Below are 19538 nucleotides of genomic sequence, written 5' to 3' on the forward strand. Positions count from 1 at the left end.
ACGTCTCTCTCGGTGGAAGTGAAGGTCACGGTGGCTCTGAACTTTTATGCAAGCGGCTCCTTCCAAGCCGCTGCTGGGGACATAGCGAACATCTCCCAGTTCGCCGCGCATCACTGCATCCGGCAGGTCACCGATGCACTTTTCGCGAGGAGACACCAATTCATCTCCTTCCCCATGACCCTAGAGAGGCAGGAGCAGCGTGCAGTCGGATTTGGCAGGATCGCGGACTTCCCCATGGTGCAGGGCGCCATTGACTGCACGCATGTGGCTATGCGGGCACCTATCGACAATGCCGAGGATTACCGCAACCGGAAGGGCTACCATTCCCTCAATGTACAGCTGGTGTGTGACCACAGGCAGCGCATCCTAGCTGTCAATGTCCGCTTTCCAGGAAGCAGCCACGATGCATTTATCCTGCGCCAGACTACTGTGGCTGACATGTTCGAGGCACAGCCTCCACCAAAGGGATGGCTTATTGGGGACAAGGGCTACCCTTTGTGTACATGGCTCATGACCCCGCTCCGCGCGCCCAGGACCCCAGCGGAGGAGGCATACAACGAAAGCCATCAAGCCACAAGGAACATCATAGAGCAAACGATTGGCGTCCTCAAGCAATGGTTCCGCTGCCTGGATCGTTCCGGCGGATCTCTACAGTATTCGCCGGATAGAGTCTCCCAGTTCGTCATCGTGTGCTGCATGCTGCACAACCTGGCTATCCGCAGGACTCAGGCACTGCCACCTGACGTTGCACCACCACCTCAGGAGGACAAGCAGGAGGACCATGAGGACCATGAGGAGGAGGAGGAGGAGTACCAGCCCAGGAGGGAGCCACAAGGTCCAAGGGCCGTCCGCCGGCGGCTTATTGAACGACACTTCTAGGCCCCCTGTCAGGGAATGGCCTGTGGCAATGAACGCACCTGAATGCAGCCGCTCCGCAAGCCCTCAGCCGGTTAACGCAACAACCACTTGAAACATGACACCTGGACATGCTGAATAAATAAAAAGCTTTATTTTACAAACTCAGGGCCCTTCCCACATGAAACAGAAAAACAGACGAGACCCCCAAAAAACAGTCAAAAACATCTGTCACTCCCACAACCTGGGGAGGAATAACAAAACTTGCCCATCCAATTGGCCTTCATCATCGGCCTTACAAAAATAAGCCCCCCCCTCCACAACACAAACACCCCCATAAAAACAAAAAATGCCTTCATCTTCGGCCTTACCAAAATAAGCCCCACCCAGAACACAAACACCCCCATATAAAAAAAACCGCTATCACCACACTCTACTGGGTGTGCCGAGAGGGCGAGTCCTTATGCAGGCTTCTCCGGCCCCTGCCCGACCTGCTGCTCCACCTCAACCTGGGCCCTGTGGGTGTGGCAAGGCTGGGGGAAGGCTCATGAGGGCCACAATGCGTGACGGCAGATGCCCTTGGGGGTCGGCCTAGACGAGGCCCGGCCCGGGAGGGGCCGGCTGCTGACTGTTGCAGCTGTGGCTGGCCAGCATCAGTCTCAGCAGCAGCTCGTCGCACCTTGGCTGGGGGAGTGGCAGTGTCGGCTGCACCAATGGGGGCAAGCTGGCTGATGCCAGGCGCGCGCTGTTCGCCAGAGACACTGGCACTCGGCCGAGCTGGCAGTGCAGCAAGCGCAGCAATCTGGTGGAGGCCAGACCGCTGTGCTGCAGCAGGGCGGCGGGTGCCCTGGCGATGCTTCCGCGCCACAGCGAGTGTGGCAGAAGTGAGTGCCCGAACTACCCTGGTATGTGCCCGCATCAGATCTGCCAGTGTCTGGACGGCACCACTCATGGACTCGCGACTCGCGTCCTGCGCTGCCGCGAGTTGCTGGACACCCCTGTCCTGTGCTGCCGCAAGTTGCTGGACACCCCTGTCCTGCGCTGCCGCGAGTTGCTGGACACCCCTGTCGTGTGCTGCCGTGAGTTGCTCGACCCCCCTGGCCTGTGATTCCCCGAAAGCAACCACACTATGAGCCAGGGACTCACTGGCCTGAGGCAGCACGGTGGCATAGTGGTTAGCACTGTTGCCTCACAGCGCCAGGGACCCGGGTTCGAATCCGGCCTCGGGTGACTGTCTGTGTGGAGTTTGCACATTCTCCCCGTGTTTGCGTGGGTTTCCTCCGGGTGCTCCGGTTTCCTCCCACAGTCCAAAGATGTGCGGGTTAGGTTGATTGGCTATGATAAATTGACCCTTAGTGTTAGGGGGATTAAATACGTGGGGTTACGGGGATAGGGTGGGATATGTGTTGGTGTAGGGGTTACGGGGATCGCGTGGGATATGTGTCGGTGCAGGCTCGATGGGCTGAAATGGCCTCGATCTGCACTGTGGGGTTTCTGTGATTCTGTGATCTGTCCCACAACCCCCATGAACTCCTTGTGGCGCCGCTCCGACGCCGCGGACATCTCATCAAGGAGGCACACCTCCTGGGCGAGGACCGTCTCCGGACTGGAGTGCGGACTCTCCCTCTGGGGAGAAGGCCACCGAGCTGCCCGACCCTTCCCGCGTGCCTCGACCCCACTGGGCCCAGGAACTGCCCTCCCCTGCAACACTTCCCCCTGCCTCTCCTCCAGGCCAGACGTATCCCCTGGCGCGGATGAGGGTTCCCCCGATGTGCCACCTTCCTCCTGGTCCTCGTCGTCCTCCTCCTCCAAGGGCCTGGCACTCTGAGCTTCAGGGACCACCTCCTCCTCACCAGCTGAAAGCAGGAAGGCACAAGAGTAGCTTTAGAGTGAGGACAGGGCGTCAGCGAGGGAGGCATGAGTGGTGGCATTATGCGCATTGGTCGGACAGTGGGAAAGGATGTCGATCTGAAGCGCAAGGGCAACGAGAGAGGTCCAACTGGTCATGTCCTTACCAGTGGGTCCCAGTACAGGGTCCGCATCTCCAATGGCAACAGGGCCAGTCACCTGGCCACGCATGAGTCGAGCCACGCTCTCCTCCAGCTCACTGAGCGCCTGGTACTGGGGACGGCCTCCCCCGGTGGCAGACTGGCTCCTCAAATTCTGCGCCAGCTTGGCCTGCAAGAGAAAGGACGGCCTCTAAGTACAGTGTGGTGCCCTGTTGCTGTGTGCACTGCCTCCCATGGTCGAATAGATTGGCCAGTGTGGTGCCCTGTTGCTGTGTGCACTGCCTCCCATGGTCGAATAGCTTGGCCAGTGTGGTGCCCTGTTGCTGTGTGCACTGCCTCCCATGGTCGAATAGCTTGGCCAGTGTGTTAAGTGCAGAAAGTGCTATTGAGGATCATGCCAGTGCCATAGCTGCGGGAGGAGGGCTGGCCATTAGGCCTTTGAGGTCCCTTTGCCCATAATGTGAGGTGCACATGCAAGGATGAGGAGGACACTGGAAAGGGTACTCACCTTCACCATCCGAGTGAGGTCGTTGTACTTCTTGCGGCATTGGTCCGCACTCCTGGGGACATCGCTGGTGGATGACACCCTGTGGGCGATTTTCTTCCAGGCTCTCCTGTACTGCCTCCTGGGAGCCTTCTTGCCACTGTCCGGGCACAAGATCTCTCTTTTCTTTTCCACACCATTAACCAGCACCCTCAAAGCATGCTGGGAGAAGCGCTGCGCTCGTTCACGGGCCTTCTCCATGGCTTCAGGCGCTATTTGGGTCCACCAGCAGTGTTGAGGCCTAGCTGCAGGGCTCCACTATGCAGGGCGTGGCAGCAGTCAAAGTCGACCCTTCCCCCTTTAAGAGCTGGCCGGCGTCAGGGTGTCTGCTGTCAATCAAAACATGACCGCACCTGCGCTGCGCCCGGCTTCGGCGTTATCAGTCCGCATCGCCGGCTTAGCGCCTGAAGATAGCAGTGCAACGCCAGTTTCAGCGCTCGCCCAAACTCTTGGCCAAATCTACTGAATTTTGGCGAAGTGGCCTACACTTTCCGGCGGGCGCTAACTTTAGCGACCGCCCGACTTTACCGCCCCAAAAGTGGCCAGACTGAATTTCTAGGCCAGGGAGTGGTGTAGCTATGGAGGGATTTGAAAACGAGGATGAGAAAATAAAATTGAGATGTTGCTTAACCAGGAGCCAATGTAGGTCAGCGAGCACAGGGGTGACGGGTGAACCGGACTTGGTGCGAGTTAGGACACGGGCAGCAGAGTTTTGGATGATCTTAAGTTTATGAAAGGTAGAACGTGGGAAGTCGGCCAGGAGTGCATTGGAATAGTAACAAAGGCATGGAAAAGGGTTTCAGCAGCAGATGAACTGAGGCAGGGGCGGAGTCAGGCGATCTTATGGAGGTGGAAATAGGGGAGCTTAGTGATGGCGCGGATATGTGGTCGGAAGCTCAGAGGTCAAATATGACAGCAAGGTTGCGAACAGTCTGGTTCAGCCTCAGACATATGCTAGGGAGAGGGATGGATTCGATAGCTAGGGAACGGAGTTTGTGGCAGGGACCAAAGCCAATGGACAATGAATCACAGGGTAACTATGAATTACTAACATTGTGACTGATGTTTTTCGTAAAAGTATGTCGCATGTCCATGGTCTTTATATACAAGCAATCTTTGTTTACATAAATAATTTAATATTATGTTATATCATATATGGGATATTTCAATACATTTTAAATCCTTCAGTGAAGGTAATCCATTGTGAAATTCTGGTTATTTAAAGCTTATCTTTTTTATGACTCGGTGGGATCCAAATCATTTTATACTTTCAACTGAAAAGTGTTAGGGGGAGAAACCTTAGCGCCTCCCGTTAGTGCCTCTGGGGGGGCGATAACGGGGCGCTAACGACTTATTGCCCGGGTGCGGCGATAGTACCGCCGCCCACAAAATTCACCTGGAGGTTTGTGGTAGCAGCAACACCAAGCGCCACGATCTCCTGTGCCCGGAGATCGCGACGTTATCTGGCTGCACAGCGCCCCGGTCCCGAAATTTGGTTCCGCCCCCTGCAGCATCGCCAGGCAATAACAGACAGCTGCAGGAGACGTTGTTCGGGAGGCCGGACGCTTCGGGCGTGGTAATTAAAGGTAATTAAATTAGTTTCCATCCCTTAGGTTGCCGTTTGGACATTTTTAACTGCCACGATTGATCAGCCCTGCACTCGGTTAGAGTGTTGGGGCTGATCGTCGCGGATCCCAGCTGCCGTTGGCGATGAGGGGCATCATTGAAATGCAGAGCCTGTAGCAATGGCCTTTCCCTTTAAGGGAGGGAAGGAGCCTCGGATCCCGGCAGCGTTGCACGGGACATTGTGCAGCGCTGCACCTCTACCGCCCCTCCTGCGTGGTTTAGCGCTCCAGAAGGGGAGTGGTAGCGCTTGATTTAACGCTCCACTTCCTTCCTGGAGTGCTAACACCCAACTTAGAGAAAGCTGAGAATCATTAGCGCCTGGCGCGAATTTTTCCAGCTTTCAAAATTTAGCGCCCCAAACAGGGAGATACCGAATTTCTCCCCCTAAATTAGTGTTCCACCAAACTCTACTTGAATGATCTACAGGTGAAATATCAGCTGATGCTCAAAATTTAGAACCATAGCTCTCGTCCCTTGACACACTTGATAGCATCTGTTGGATAGATTCTTACTCGCATTATCTGAACCCCAATGATGAACCTCAAACTAATTGAAGCAGATGCGTAAACAGTCCCTCTGAGTCACTGCAAGCCCAGAACAACATAGAGCTCTTCCTTCCTGCACTGCCATGCCAACAGCGCTTATGCAGAACACATCAAAGGAGGGTCTTGTGCCCTCCACTATGAGCAAAACCAATGTTACAACATAATTAAGGGGGTGATTTAGCCCCACCACCCCTGCAGAAACCAGGCGGGTAGGCAGTTAAAAATCCCCAAGTAACTTACCCGCTCTGGAGTCCCCAGGATCCCACCGTCCACGGTTTTAACCTACTCTCCTGAGAAGGCAGCAAGGCCAGCCTGATCGAAGCCAGCAGGCTCCTTCAGGCTCCACAAGGAAAGCTTAGGTTTCTGCTACCCCACCCAGAGTTAAAATCGGAGCCACGCGTATCTTACATATATTATAAAATAAATCATTAGAAAGCTTAAAAAAAAGTGATCCATGCTATAGGAGATGATATGTACTCAATAGGTCATAATACATTCACATTCTTGTTGCTCATTGGAAAATGTTATATCAAATAGAATTCCAATGTCTGTCTTTTACAAGTGAATTCATAAACAAACGTGATATGTGTCTAAACTCCATCATTAATCTGTTTAAATTGTTTTTCCTCCTGGGGCACTGAGTGATGGCAATGTTGCATCAGCGTGGTAGAAGTTGCATTAGCCATTGCTTAATATAGTCAAATGGTGCTGTTATATGATGTGCCGCTACTTCTGATAATGTATTAGCAGAAGTGAAGGTGAATTGCACCTAGAGATCATGATCTCTATTAAACCACATGAAATATAATCTCTCGTGCAGAAGGTTTAAGAGTATATTAAGAATATGCTATGAGTTTGCATTCACAGGCCGCAACAAGAAATTCATCAATTTCACTGTCTTTGCATGTTGTTGGAATAACATGAACCCCATGATATTTCATTTAATGAAGCATTGTGGATCACACCTTCAGTGGTAAAACTTCCTTGATAATGTTGTATTCTGCTTAATACCTTTACCTATGGTTTGTGGGAAATTTGAAATGATCCAAACTAGTCTTGACTATAATAAAATCATTTTAATTAGTAAATATAAATACAGAACAGAACAATAAATGCACTTTTCAGTGTTGGATATTTCCTTAAAAAACTGAAACTGTCTGTTTCACACTTGATTGATTGCAAAACTGGGTATGAAAAATAAAGTTAAATATCAGCAGTACAAAAATGCATAGGCCACCAAACTAAATAAAACTATGCAATATAAAAATGAAATGATCTGAACTCAAAGCTTCACACACAAAATCAATTTTAAACTAATGAACCACAGAATAATATATCAAACACAGTAATCAGAAATATGAATAAAAAGAAGTTACTTCAGAGAGACCTGGGCCCCGATAATAACTCGGAGGCATGTTCAGAATGGGGGGGTTGTGATAGCGGGAGGGAAACTCGGGAGAACTTTCAGCGCGTCTGTCTGTTTAATGCAGCCACCTAATTATAATCTTACTTCTGGGTTTGGTGCGGACCCGCACAACACAATCTCAACTGGAGTATTTAAAAGGCCAATTGAAAGATGGCATCTGGAGGAGTTAGGAATTTGAATGAAGAGAGGAAGAAGTTTCATCACTGATTCAGGACAGTCAAGGGCTGCGCCTCGATTTAATGATGCATCGCTTGATGCACTGCTGGGTGCAGTGAGGAGTTGGAGAGAGATACTTTTCCCCAGCAACGGGAGGAAGAAACCTGCTGCTGTAACAAAGAAGGCGTGGCTGGAGGTGGCTGAGGAGATCAGCAGCAGGAGCATTGTGCCACGCTTCTGGATTCAGTGCAGGAAGCGCTTTAATGACCTAACCAGGTCAGGAAAGGTGAGAATAACAACAGAGAATGCTGGAAAAACTCAGCAGGTCAGGCAACATCCGTGGAGAGAAATTTGAGTTGACGTTTCAGGTTGAAACCCTTCTTCAAAGTACAGTTGTACATTCACCTACATCCTGCTGTGCACATCACCCCCTCCCCCGTATTGGTTGGTATTTGGGTTCAATGACGACACATTCATGAAAGAGAATGACTTTTAATCTAAAGCTTGTTCATCTATGTTAACAGCATTACAGGAGACACCGGCCTAGAAATTCAGTTGCGTTCGCCAGCCGTTAACGCCATAAGAGGGGTAGATTTCCAGCGCTAGGCACTTAGCGCCCGGGCGCAGAACGAACTGCGCCTACGCCCAACTTCAGTTGTCATTTAGCGCCGGCGCAAAGTGTTTGCGCCCGCTCAGCTGCGCGCGCAGCTTATGACGTCATTTCGTCGTGCAACGCTGTTTGTGCACCCCAAACCGGAAATTCAGTGGCGCCCGCCCAATGTGGGCGTGGCGCTGTTAAGAACTGTGAAGTGGAACGCAACAGAGGCCCTGCGGGTCTCGGGGAGCGCTAATTAAAGGGCACTTACACTGACCTATAAAGCCCAGCCATTTTGCTGCAATGACTTTAGTGCTTTGGATTTCTGGACAGAGACCAAGGAACAGAGCTTACTGATTTGGGACAACATAGGAGGTATTTTTGGCTTCTGGCCAGAGCTTGGAAATTTGATTCATTGTGATTTCACTGTTTGCAAGTTTATTATGGGGGCTGTATGGGGTGGCAACCCTCAGTTGCAGCATTATGTGCGAAGGGCTCGCAGACGCTGTGCGAGAGGGCCAGCCATGCCTAGACGCAGAGGGGCCATCAGGCGTCGGCAACGCAGGCCTTACCCACTCAGGGAATACCGGCAGCAGGTGTCCTATCTCACCATGACTGCCGCGCAGTGTGTTAAGAGGCTGCGCTTCAGAAGGGAGGTGGTTGCAGAGATCTGCCAGCTGCTTCACAGAGATCTGCGTCCGCAGCTGATGTGCAGGACGTCTCTCTCGGTGGAAGTGAAGGTCACGGTGGCTCTGAACTTTTATGCAAGCGGCTCCTTCCAAGCCGCTGCTGGGGCATAGCGAACATCTCCCAGTTCGCCGCGCATCGCTGCATCCGGCAGGTCACCGATGCCCTTTTCGCGAGGAGACACCAATTCATCTCCTTCCCCATGACCCTAGAGAGGCAGGAGCAGCGTGCAGTCGGATTTGGCAGGATCGCGGACTTCCCCATGGTGCAGGGCGCCATTGACTGCACGCATGTGGCTATGCGGGCACCTATCGACAATGCTGAGGATTACCGCAACCGGAAGGGCTACCATTCCCTCAATGTACAGCTGGTGTGTGACCACAGGCAGCACATCCTAGCTGTCAATGCCTGCTTTCCAGAAAGCAGCCACGATGCATTTATCCTGCGCCAGACTACTGTGGCTGACATGTTCCAGGCACAGCCTCCACCAAGGGGATGGCTTATTGGGGACAAGGGCTACCCTTTGTGTACATGGCTCATGACCCCGCTCCGCGCGCCCAGGACCCCTGCGGAGGAGGCATACAACGAAAGCCATCAAGCCACAAGGAACATCATAGAGCAAACGATTGGCGTCCTCAAGCAATGGTTCCGCTGCCTGGATCGCTCCGGCGGATCTCTACAGTATTCGCCGGATAGAGTCTCCCAGTTCGTCGTCGTTTGCTGCATGCTGCACAACCTGGCTATCCGCAGGACTCAGGCACTGCCACCTGACGTAGCACCACCACCTCAGGAGGACGCGCAGGAGGACCATGAGGAGGAGGAGGAGGAGGAGGAGGAGTACCAGGCCAGGAGGGAGCCACAAGGTCCAAGGGCCGTCCGCCAGCGGCTTATTGAACGACACTTCTAGGCCCCCTGTCAGGGAATGGCTTGTGGCAATGAACGCACCTGAATGCAGCCGCTCCGCAAGCCCTCAGCCGCTTAACGCAACAACCACTGGAAACATGACACCTGGACAAGCTGAATAAATAAAAAGCTTTATTTAACAAACTCAGGGCCCTTCCCACATGAAACAGAAAAACAGACAACACCCCCCAAAAAACTGAAAAGATTATCTCACTCCCACAACCTGGGGAGGAATAACAAAACTTGCCCATCCAATTGGCCTTCCTCCTTGGCCTTACCAAAAGAAGCCCCCCCCACAACAGAACACAAACACCCCCATATAAAAAACCATTGGCCTTCATCCTCGGCCTTACCAAAAGAAGGCCCCCCCACAACACAAACACCCCCATATAAAAAACACCGTTGCCACCATACTCTACTGGGTGTGCCGAGAGGGCGAGTCCTTGTGCAGCCTTGTGCGGCCCCTGCCCGACCTGTTGCTCCACCTCAACCTGGGCCCTGTGGGTGTTGCAAGGCTGGGGGAAGGCTCCTGAGGGGCAGAATGCGTGACGGCAGATGCCCTTGGGGGTCGGCCTAGACGAGGTCCGGCCCTGGAGGGGCCGGCTGCTGACTGCTGCAGCTGTGGCTGCGCAGCATCAGTCTCTGCAGCAGCTCGTCGCACCTTGGCTGGGGGAGTTGCAGTGGCGGCTGCAGCAATGGGGGCAAGCTGGCTGATGGCACGCGCTCGCTGTTCGCCAGAGACACTGGCACTCGGCCGGGCTGGCAGTGCAGCAAGCGCAGCAATCTGGTGGAGGCCAGACCGCTGTGCTGCAGCAGGGCGGCGGGTGCCCTGGCGATGCTTCCGCGACACAGCGAGTGTGGCAGAAGTGAGTGCCCGAACTGCCCTGGTCTGTGCCCGCATCAGATCAGTGAGTGTCTGCACGGCACCACTCATGAACTCGCGACTCGCGTCCTGCGCTGCTGCGAGTTGGTGGACACCCCTGTCCTGCGCTGCCGCGAGTTGGTGGACACCCCTGTCCTGTGCTGCCGCGAGTTGCTCGACAACCCTGTCCTGTGCTGCCGCGAGTTGGTCAACACCCCTGGCGTGTGCTGCCGCGAGTTGCTCAACACCCCTGGCCTGTGATTCCCCGAAAGCGGCCACACTATGAGCCAGGGACTCAATGGCCTGAGGCAACTGTCCCACAACCCCCATGAACTCCTTGTGGCGCCGCTCCGAATCCGCCGACATTTGATCAAGGAGGCGCACCTCCTGGGCGAGGTCCGTCTCCGGACTGGAGGCCGGACTCTCCCTCTGGGGAGAAGGCCGCCGAGCTGGCCGACCCTTCCCGCGTGCCTGGACGCCACTGGGCCCAGCAACTGCCCTCCCCTGCAACACGTCCCCCCTCTGGGGAGAAGGCCGCCGTTCTGCCCGACCCTTCCCGCGTGCCTGGACGGCACTGGGCCCAGGAGCTACGCCCCCCTGCAACACTTCCCCCTGGCTCTCCTCCAGGCAAGACGTGTCCCCTCCATTGCCATCCCCTGGCGCAGATGATGCTTCCCCCGATGTGCCGCCTTCCTGTTGGTCCTCGTCGTGCTCCTCTTCCGAGGGTCTGGCACTCTCTGCTTCAGGGACCTCCTCCTCACCAGCTGAAAGCAGGAAGGCACAAGAGTAGCTTTAGAGTGAGGACAGGGCGTCAGCGAGGGAGGCATGAGTGGTGGCATTCAGCGCATTGGTCGGACAGTGGCAAAGGATGTAGATCTGATGCGCTAGGGGAACGAGAGAGGTCCAAACGGTCATGTCCTTACCATTGGGTCGCAGCACAGGGTCGGCATCTCCAATGGCAACAGGGCCAACCACCCGGCCACGCATGAGTCGAGCCACGCTCTCCTCCAGCTCACTGAGCTCCTGGAACTGGGCACGGCCTCCCCCGGTGACATTCTGGCTCTTCAAATTCCGGGCCATCTTGGCCTGCAAGAGAAAGGACGGCCTCTAAGTACATTGTGGTGGCCTGTTGTTGTGTGCACTGCCTCCCATGGTGGAATAGCTTGGCCAGTGTGGTGGCCTGTTGTTGTGTGCACTGCCTCCCATGGTGGAATAGCTTGGCCAGTGTGGTGGCCTGTTGTTGTGTGCACTGCCTCCCATGGTCGAATAGCTTGGCCAGTGTGGTGGCCTGTTGTTGTGTGCACTGCCTCCCATGGTCGAATAGCTTGGCCAGTGTGGTGGCCTGTTGTTGTGTGCACTGCCTCCCATGGTGGAATAGCTTGGCCAGTGTGGTGGCCTGTTGTTGTGTGCACTGCCTCCCATGGTGGAATAGCTTGGCCAGTGTGGTGCCCTGTTGCTGTGTGCACTGCCTCCCATGGTCGAATAGCTTGGCCAGTGTGTTAAGTGCAGAAAGTGCTATTGAGGATCATGCCAGTGCCATAGCTGCGGGAGGAGGGCTGGCCATTAGGCCTTTGAGGTCCCTTTGCCCATAATGTGAGGTGCACATGCAAGGATGAGGAGGACACTGGAAAGGGTACTCACCTTGACCATCCGAGTGAGGTCGTTGTACTTCTTGCGGCATTGGTCACCAGTCCTGGGGACATCGCTGTTGACTGACACCCTGTGGGCGATTTTCCTCCAGGCTCTCCTGTACTGCCTCCTGGGAGCCTTCTTGCCACTGTCCGGGCACAAGATCTCTTTGTACCTTTCCAACCCCCTAACCAGCACCCTCAAAGCATGCTGGGAGAAGCGCTGCGCTCGTTCACGGGCCTTCTCCATGGCTTCAGGCGCTATTTGGGTCCACCAGCAGTGTTCAGGCCTAGCTGCAGGGCTCCACTATCCAGGGCGTGGCTGCAGACAAAGTCGACCCTTCCCCCTTTAAGAGCTGGCCGGCGTCAGGGTGTCTGCTGTCAATCAAAACATGACCGCACCTGCGCTGCGCCCGGCCTCGGCGTTATCAGTCCGCACCGCCGGCTTAGCGCCTGAAGATAGGAGTGCAACGCCAGTTTCAGCGCTCGCCCAAACTCTTGGCCAGATCTACTGAATTTCGGCGAAGTGACCTGCAGTTTCCGGCGGGTGCTAACTTTAGCGACCGCCCGACTTTACTGCCCCAAAAGTGGCTATACTGAATTTCTAGGCCACCATGTTAGAGATCCATCTAAAACGAAACTAAAACTAAACTCTGTCTCTCTCACATGCCCTCTGCTGGTCAGGCATAAATAATCAAACAGGCAAATATGCTGGTAAGGCATCATAATCAAACAGGCAAATACCATCACTATTTGCTGATATCATTACATCTCCCTTTCTTAAAACAAAAGTATTTTACTTTTATCTAACAACATGTTTTCTTTGTATTACTCTGCATTTTAACTGTAACAATTAATGAACTTACATTATCATTATCAAGGTTTTTAAACCTTGTTTTGTGTGTTCACATGAAATATGTAAATAAACTAGAACTTGAAGAGAGAATAAGATAACATTACTTCCTTCTATAACAAGAGTCCTTAAACTTGCTCAATGAGTCTCTCAGGAGGCTTCACGTGTCTTGAGGATTTTCTGATTGATTGTCCTTGAATCTGAGTTGTTGCCTCAGATGATGATTTCTCAGCTGTGTGATCAGGTTGTTCAACAGTATCAGTCTTTTGACTTGCTGTGTGATCAGGTTGTTCAACAGTATCAGTCTTTTGACTTGCTGTGGCTGGTCCCATGAGAAGATCTCGACGATTTCTTCGCAGAACAGCACCCTCATCTGTCTGAATGGTGTATGATCTTGGTTGAACTTCACTCAGGACAGTTCCCTTCTGAGTCCATATGTTTGTTTTGTCTTTGAACCTTACTTGGTCACCAGTGTGGAGTTCAGGTAGGTTTTGTGTTCCTCTGTCATAGTAGTACTTTTGCTTTTCTTTCTGTTGTTCTTTGAACTTCCTCACTTTCTCCCCCTCTTTTGTTTTCAGGAGGTTCTCCGGGATGGGTAGGTTTGACCTTAGCAGATGTCCCATAAGGAGTTGGGCTGGTGACATACCACACTCAAGCGGCGTTGTGCGGTGTACAAGCATGCTCTGGTAGAAGTCAGTTCCACTGTCTTTTGCCTTGTACATCAGTCTTTTCACTGTCTGGACCGATTTTTCCACTAATCCATTGGACTGTGGAAAGTGAGGACTTGACGTTGTGTGGACAAAGTCCCACTCTTTGGCAAAGTGTCGGAAATTTGCATTGTAAAACTGGAGTCCGTTGTCTGTGAAGACCTCGCTTGCCACGCCATGTCTGGAGAATATGGCTTTCATACATGTTATCACAGCATCTGCAGTGGTGGTGTACAGTCTACAAACCTCTGGATACAGGGAGTAATAGTCTGTGACTACAAGATAGTCCTTCCCTTGACATACGAATAGGTCAGCGCCTACCTTCTGGTAAGGTCTGTCTGGCGCTGGGTGTGGTTTTAGTGGTTCTACCGGATTGCTTGCTCGATATTTCAGGCATATTGTGCAGTTTGACACCTCATTTGTCACATCTTGGTTGATTCGTGGCCAGTACATCACCTCTTGTGCTCTTTTCTTACACTTTTCGATTCCCAGATGTCCTCCATGGATCCTTTTTAGCATCTCTTTTCTCAGACTCTTCGGGATAACTATTTTACTTCCTTTGTAGATGATGTCTTCGACCAGTGATAGTTCCGCCCTGCAGTTCCAGTACTCTGCCATGTCAGGTGAGCAGTCTTGCTTCATGTTGGGCCATCCATCCAAGATGCTTTTCCCATCTGCTATGGGCAGTGCACTTGTGATCATGTCCACGTAGGCGTTCACTTTTTCATCCATTTTGGTGTTTGCGGGCTCACTTGGGTCAACAGCTCTGGACAACGTGTCTGCTGTATACATCAGCTTACCCGGTGTGTACGCAACATTCAGTGTATAGCGTTGCAGCCTGATCATCATTCTTTGTATTCTAAGCGGACAGCTATTTAGTGGCTTTTGGAACAATGCAATCAAGGGCTTATGGTCAGTCTCTACACTGATTGCTTGTCCTGACACAAACTGGTGAAATCTTTCACAGGCGTATGTGATGCTGAGCAGCTCCTTTTCTATTTGAGCATATCGCGTCTCCGCGTCTGTCATTGAGCGTGATGCATATGCAATAGGTTGCCAGTAGTCATATTTTTGCAGAAGAACGGCTCCGAGCCCACTCTGTGACGCATCTGATGATATCTTGATGGGTCTCGCTGGGTCATAAAACCTCAGAACTGGTTCCTCTGTGAGCAGTTTCTTTAGATCGCTCCATGACTTCTCATGCTCATGATTCCATTCCCATTCTATGTTCTTTTCAGTTAGTCTTCTCAGTGGCGCCATTTTTTCCTGAGAGGTTGGATATGAATTTACCCATGTAGTTGATCATTCCATTAAACCTCTGCACGTCCTTTTTGCATTGTGGCTTTGGCATATTCTCAATGGCGGACACATTTCTGGGATCTGGTCTGATGCCCTCACTGCTAAGGATATCTCCCACGAATGTCAGTTCTGTCACCCCGAGCTGGCATTTCTCTCTCTTCAGCTTCAGGTTTGTTTTCCTTGTTGCTTCCAGCACTTTTTTCAGTCTCTCGTCATGCTCAGTTCTCGTGGTTCCCCATACTATGATGTCATCCATTGATGTATCAACTCCCTCCAGGTGCTCATAGATCATATGGATAGTTTTGTGATACACTTCAGGAGCTGAGGCAATGCCAAATGGTAACCTTAGGAATCTGTATCTGCCAAATGGACTGTTGAACGTGCACAGTCTTGAACTTGCCTCGTCCAGTTTCATCTGCCAAAATCCTGATGATGCATCTAACTTGCTGAAATACTTTGCATTTGCAAACTGTGACATGATTTCCTCATGTGTAGGAAGCTTGAAGTGCTCTCTCTTTATTGCTCTGTTTAGATCTCTTGGATCCAGGCAAATTCTGAGCTTTTCATTCTTTTTGTCCACAACGACGAGGGAACTCACCCACTCAGTTGGCTCATCTATCTTCTGAATCACGTTCAGGCTTTCCATCCTGTCCAACTCTGCCTTCAGTTGCTTTTGAAGAGCAAACGGAATTTTTCTGCATGGATGTATGACCGTTGGCATACTTTTATCTACTCTGATCGTGTGTTCTCCTGGAAGGCAGCCTAGACCCTGAAATAGGTCGTTGTACTCTTTCATGAGTTGATCATAGACTGTCTCTCCTTTGCTTTCCACAACGAGAACTCTCTTTACCAGGTTCAGTCTCTCACAGGCTATTAAACCTAGTATGGCTGCACATCCTTTGGCACCACGATTAATGCTAGCGTGTGCTCTCTGTCCTTGTGTGTTACTTTGACAATGCATTTTCCTTTCACTGGTATATCAGTACCTGAGTATCCTGTCACTTTCACTCCATGTATCTTTGGTCTGGGTCTGATTTTCTTAAAATCAGTCTCTGATATCACATTAACTTGTGCTCCAGTATCCAATTTAAATGGAATGTGTATGTCATTCACTTTTAGTGTCAACATCCAGTCTCTTTTTTCTTTTTTGTTTTCAGACACAACATCTACATAAAACTCCTCTATCTCGCTTTCATCTACTGCATGGACCTTGCTTTGTTGCGCTTGGTTCTTGCAGCAACGGGCATAATGGTTGTTTTCGTTGCAACTATTGCATGTTTTACCATATGCTGGACACTTTCTTGGTGGATGCTGTGTACCGCATCGACTACATGACTTTCGATTGCCCCTTTCATTTTTGTTCGCTGGCCACGCCTCTTTTTTCACATTGGCGCTCTTTTTGTTAAACGGTTTGTGTCCGTTCTTACTCACTGCATCCATGTTGCAGCTACTGTCACTGAACAGCTCCTTTGCCTGCGACTTCACAGTCTCTGTAGCCCTACACAGTGCTATGGCTTTTCCCAGGTCTAGATTTTGCTCTCTTAGCAGTCTTTCCCTTAGACCATTATCTGGAATACCACACACCAGTCTGTCTATTATCAGCGAGTCTATCAGTCGCCCAAATTCACACGATTTGCTTCTGTTTCTCAGTTCAGTCACATACTGATCAATAGTCTCTCCCGTTTTCTGTACACGTGAAAAATCTGTGCCTCTCAAATGTCACGTTACGTTTAGGTATGCAGTAGGCCTCAAACTGTTCCATTATTTTATCCAGCTTCATTTTGTCTCCATCAGCAGCGAATGTGAAGTTATTATACATCTCCAGCGCTTCATCACCCACGACATGTAAGAACACTGACGCTTTCATTTTATCACTTTTCTCGTCAGCTCCGATTGCTGATAAATACAACTCCAAGCGTTGTTTGAATCTCCTCCAATTTTCAGCCACATTACCTGTCAACTGAAGCTTTGCCAGTGGGTGTAATCCTACCATTTTTCACTTCATTAGCTATTCTCCAATGGTAAGTAACGAATATGTGGAGAGCTGATTTAACTTCGGATTTTTCCTCTTCATCTCTTTCAATCACTTCTGACACCATGTATTGGTTTGTATTTGGGTTCAATGACGACACATTCATGAAAGAGAATGTCTTTTTATCTAAAGCTTGTTCATCTATGTTAACAGCATTACAGGAGACACCATGTTAGAGATCCATCTAAAACGAAACTAAAACTAAACTCTGTCTCTCTCACATGCCCTCTGCTGGTCAGGCATAAATAATCAAACAGGCAAATATGCTGGTACGGCATCATAATCAAACAGGCAAATACCATCACTATTTGCTGATATCATTACACCCCCCACTCTGCCTTGTCAAGCCTAGTCCATCACATCACTCCTCACACCCACTTACCTTGCAAGCGCACCCATTGTTCTTTTCCTATGCACTCTCAAATCCCCATCTATCTAGCCACTACGGCCACTCACAATGATCCTTATGCAATTTGATGCCTCTCCCTAATAGACGCCCCCACCAAGTGCACTGCATCCATCGGGTGAACACATGCCATTACACTCACTCGTAGGTCTGTTCTTTCCCCCGTTGCAGAAGAGAGCACAAAATACAAGGGAAAGGGAGAGAACTGGCGGTGGTACTCCACAGATTTCCCAGTGGAGAGCTGCACAGGAGGAAGTGCTGCAGATCAGTGGCGTTTCAGCGTCCCTGTCCCTCCCAGCTACCTGGTGACAGAAATAAATATCATCGACCCACATGTCATACAACACTCAGTCATGTTGACCTAATTTCAGCAGCGAGTGAAATATGATCATCTTCATAATGATAAGTTGCAACATCCCTACCTTGCCAGGACTCATTCATATCTTTTCTCTCTTCCAGGGACTTCATGCATAAAGCAGCAGTCAGTGGACCTCCCGAACAATGAATTCTCAGAGGAGCCGATTCATTCTGAGGGTGTGCCATCACAGGACTCGTGCTTACCATGCACCAGCACAGATACTCACACTTCAGTGGGTCCAGTTAGACAGCTAGTCGGGATTTCACCTGGTGACTCACAGTTCACAAGTGAGCAACAGCAGACAATGGTGGCAGGGACAGCAGCAGAGAGTCCGCATCGGAGGGCGCAACCCTCTCCAAGCTCTGCTCAGCTGGACACAGATGCTGTACCCTGGGGGCCAACAATGAAAAGGATAAAGATTGAAGGGCAGCAGAAAATCTGCAACGTACTGGCAGGCCTACCACGCACACTGTCCAGGATTACGGAGACAATGGGGGAGTCCAGCTCAAGCATGAATGGGTTGCTGTCGCAGGGCATTGTGAGGATGTCTTCTTCTGTGGACAGATTGGCCAACTCTGTCGAACATCAATGGCGGCAATCAAATGAGTCCATGTAGGCCTCAACCATGGCCATGCAGACTCTGGATGTCAATGTGTCTGATGCCTTAAATAGGATGACAGACACCTTAGCCTTGGCCATACAGTGCATCACTAATCTGCACCAAGTTGCTCTCCAGCAGAGTGGTAGGAGTGAGATGCAGCTGGTCCATGAGAGGGATGATAGCAAAAGGGGACATGGAAGTGGGAACTCCACTCAAAGCACTCCCACTTCTCACCCGTTTACCCCCTCCCCTCACCCCTCCACCCCCCAGTCAGTACCAAACATGCTCCCTCCTCTCCTGATGACCAAGTCTGCCCCTGCACAGGTGCAGATGGAGCAGCTTTTGGCGGGGTCCTCACAGGCTCCAACACCCGGAGGTCGTCGGCCCAGAGCATCTCAGAGTGGGGATCTGAGCAGCCTGCCTCTACCTCTGCTGAAACCACAGGGGTGGCACCATGTAGCTTTGTCATTTCACAAGGATGTGCACATAGTTGTTTGAGATCATTCTGCAGACCTTGGCTGGCGAGTACTGAAGGGCTCCTCCAGATCTGTCCAGGCACTAAAGCACATCTTGAGCATGCCGTTTGCTTGCTGAATGACACATCTGGTTGTCATATGGCTTTCGTTGTACTTCTCACGGGTATCATCAGCCAAGTTTGAAGGGGGTGTCCTTTGTCTCCTTGCAGCCACCCTTAAGTCTGCTTGCAGGTCATAGAAACATAGAAGATAGGAGCAGGAGTAGGCCATTCGGCCCCTCGAGCCTGCTCCGCCATTCAATGAGATCATGGCTGATCGTCCAAATTCAGTACCCTGTTCCTGCCTTCTCTCCATATCCCTTGATCCCTTTAGCCTTAAGAAATATATCCAACTCCTTCTTGAATATATTTAATAAGTTGGCCTCTACTGCCTTCTTTGGTAGAGAATTCCACAGGTTCACCACTCTCTGGGTGAAGAAATTCCTCCTCATTTCTGTCCTAAATGGCTTACCCCTTATCCTTAGACTGTGACCCCTGTTTCTGGACTCCCCGACCATCGGGAACATCCTTCCAGCATCTAGTCTGTCTAGTCCTGTTAGAATTTTATAAGTTTCAATGAGATCCCCTCTCATTCTTCTAAACTCCAGCGAGTACAAGCCCAATCGACCCAATCTCTCCTCATACGTCATTCCTGCCATCCCAGGTATCAGCCTGGTGAATCTTCGCTGCACTCCTTCCATGGCAAGGTCCAAAGAGGTTGGGGAGCTTGGACAGCTGCAGAATGATAGTATCATGGCTGCTCCCCGGGAATTTGGCGCACATCTGCATAAACCTTTTCTTGTGGTTGCACACCAGCTGAACATTGATAGAATGGAACCCCTTGTGGTTTACGATTACTCCTGGTTGAACAATTTCTATCCACAGGCAGTGCGCCTACTGAACTGCTAACCGCACTGCCCCACATATTATAG

At 51.2% G+C, this 19538-nt stretch overlaps 1 pseudogene; it reads left to right on the forward strand.

Moving 5' to 3' along the window:
- Window positions 1-4422: 4422 nt before the first annotated feature.
- On the forward strand, window positions 4423-18590 carry LOC147109273 (uncharacterized; annotated as a pseudogene).
- The last annotated feature ends 948 nt before the right edge of the window (window positions 18591-19538 follow it).

The sequence above is a fragment of the Somniosus microcephalus genome, chromosome 12 (genome assembly GCF_052327205.1).
Source record: "Somniosus microcephalus isolate GS21.2 chromosome 12, FLI_Smic_1.0, whole genome shotgun sequence".
Taxonomy (NCBI): Eukaryota; Metazoa; Chordata; class Chondrichthyes; order Squaliformes; family Somniosidae; genus Somniosus; species Somniosus microcephalus.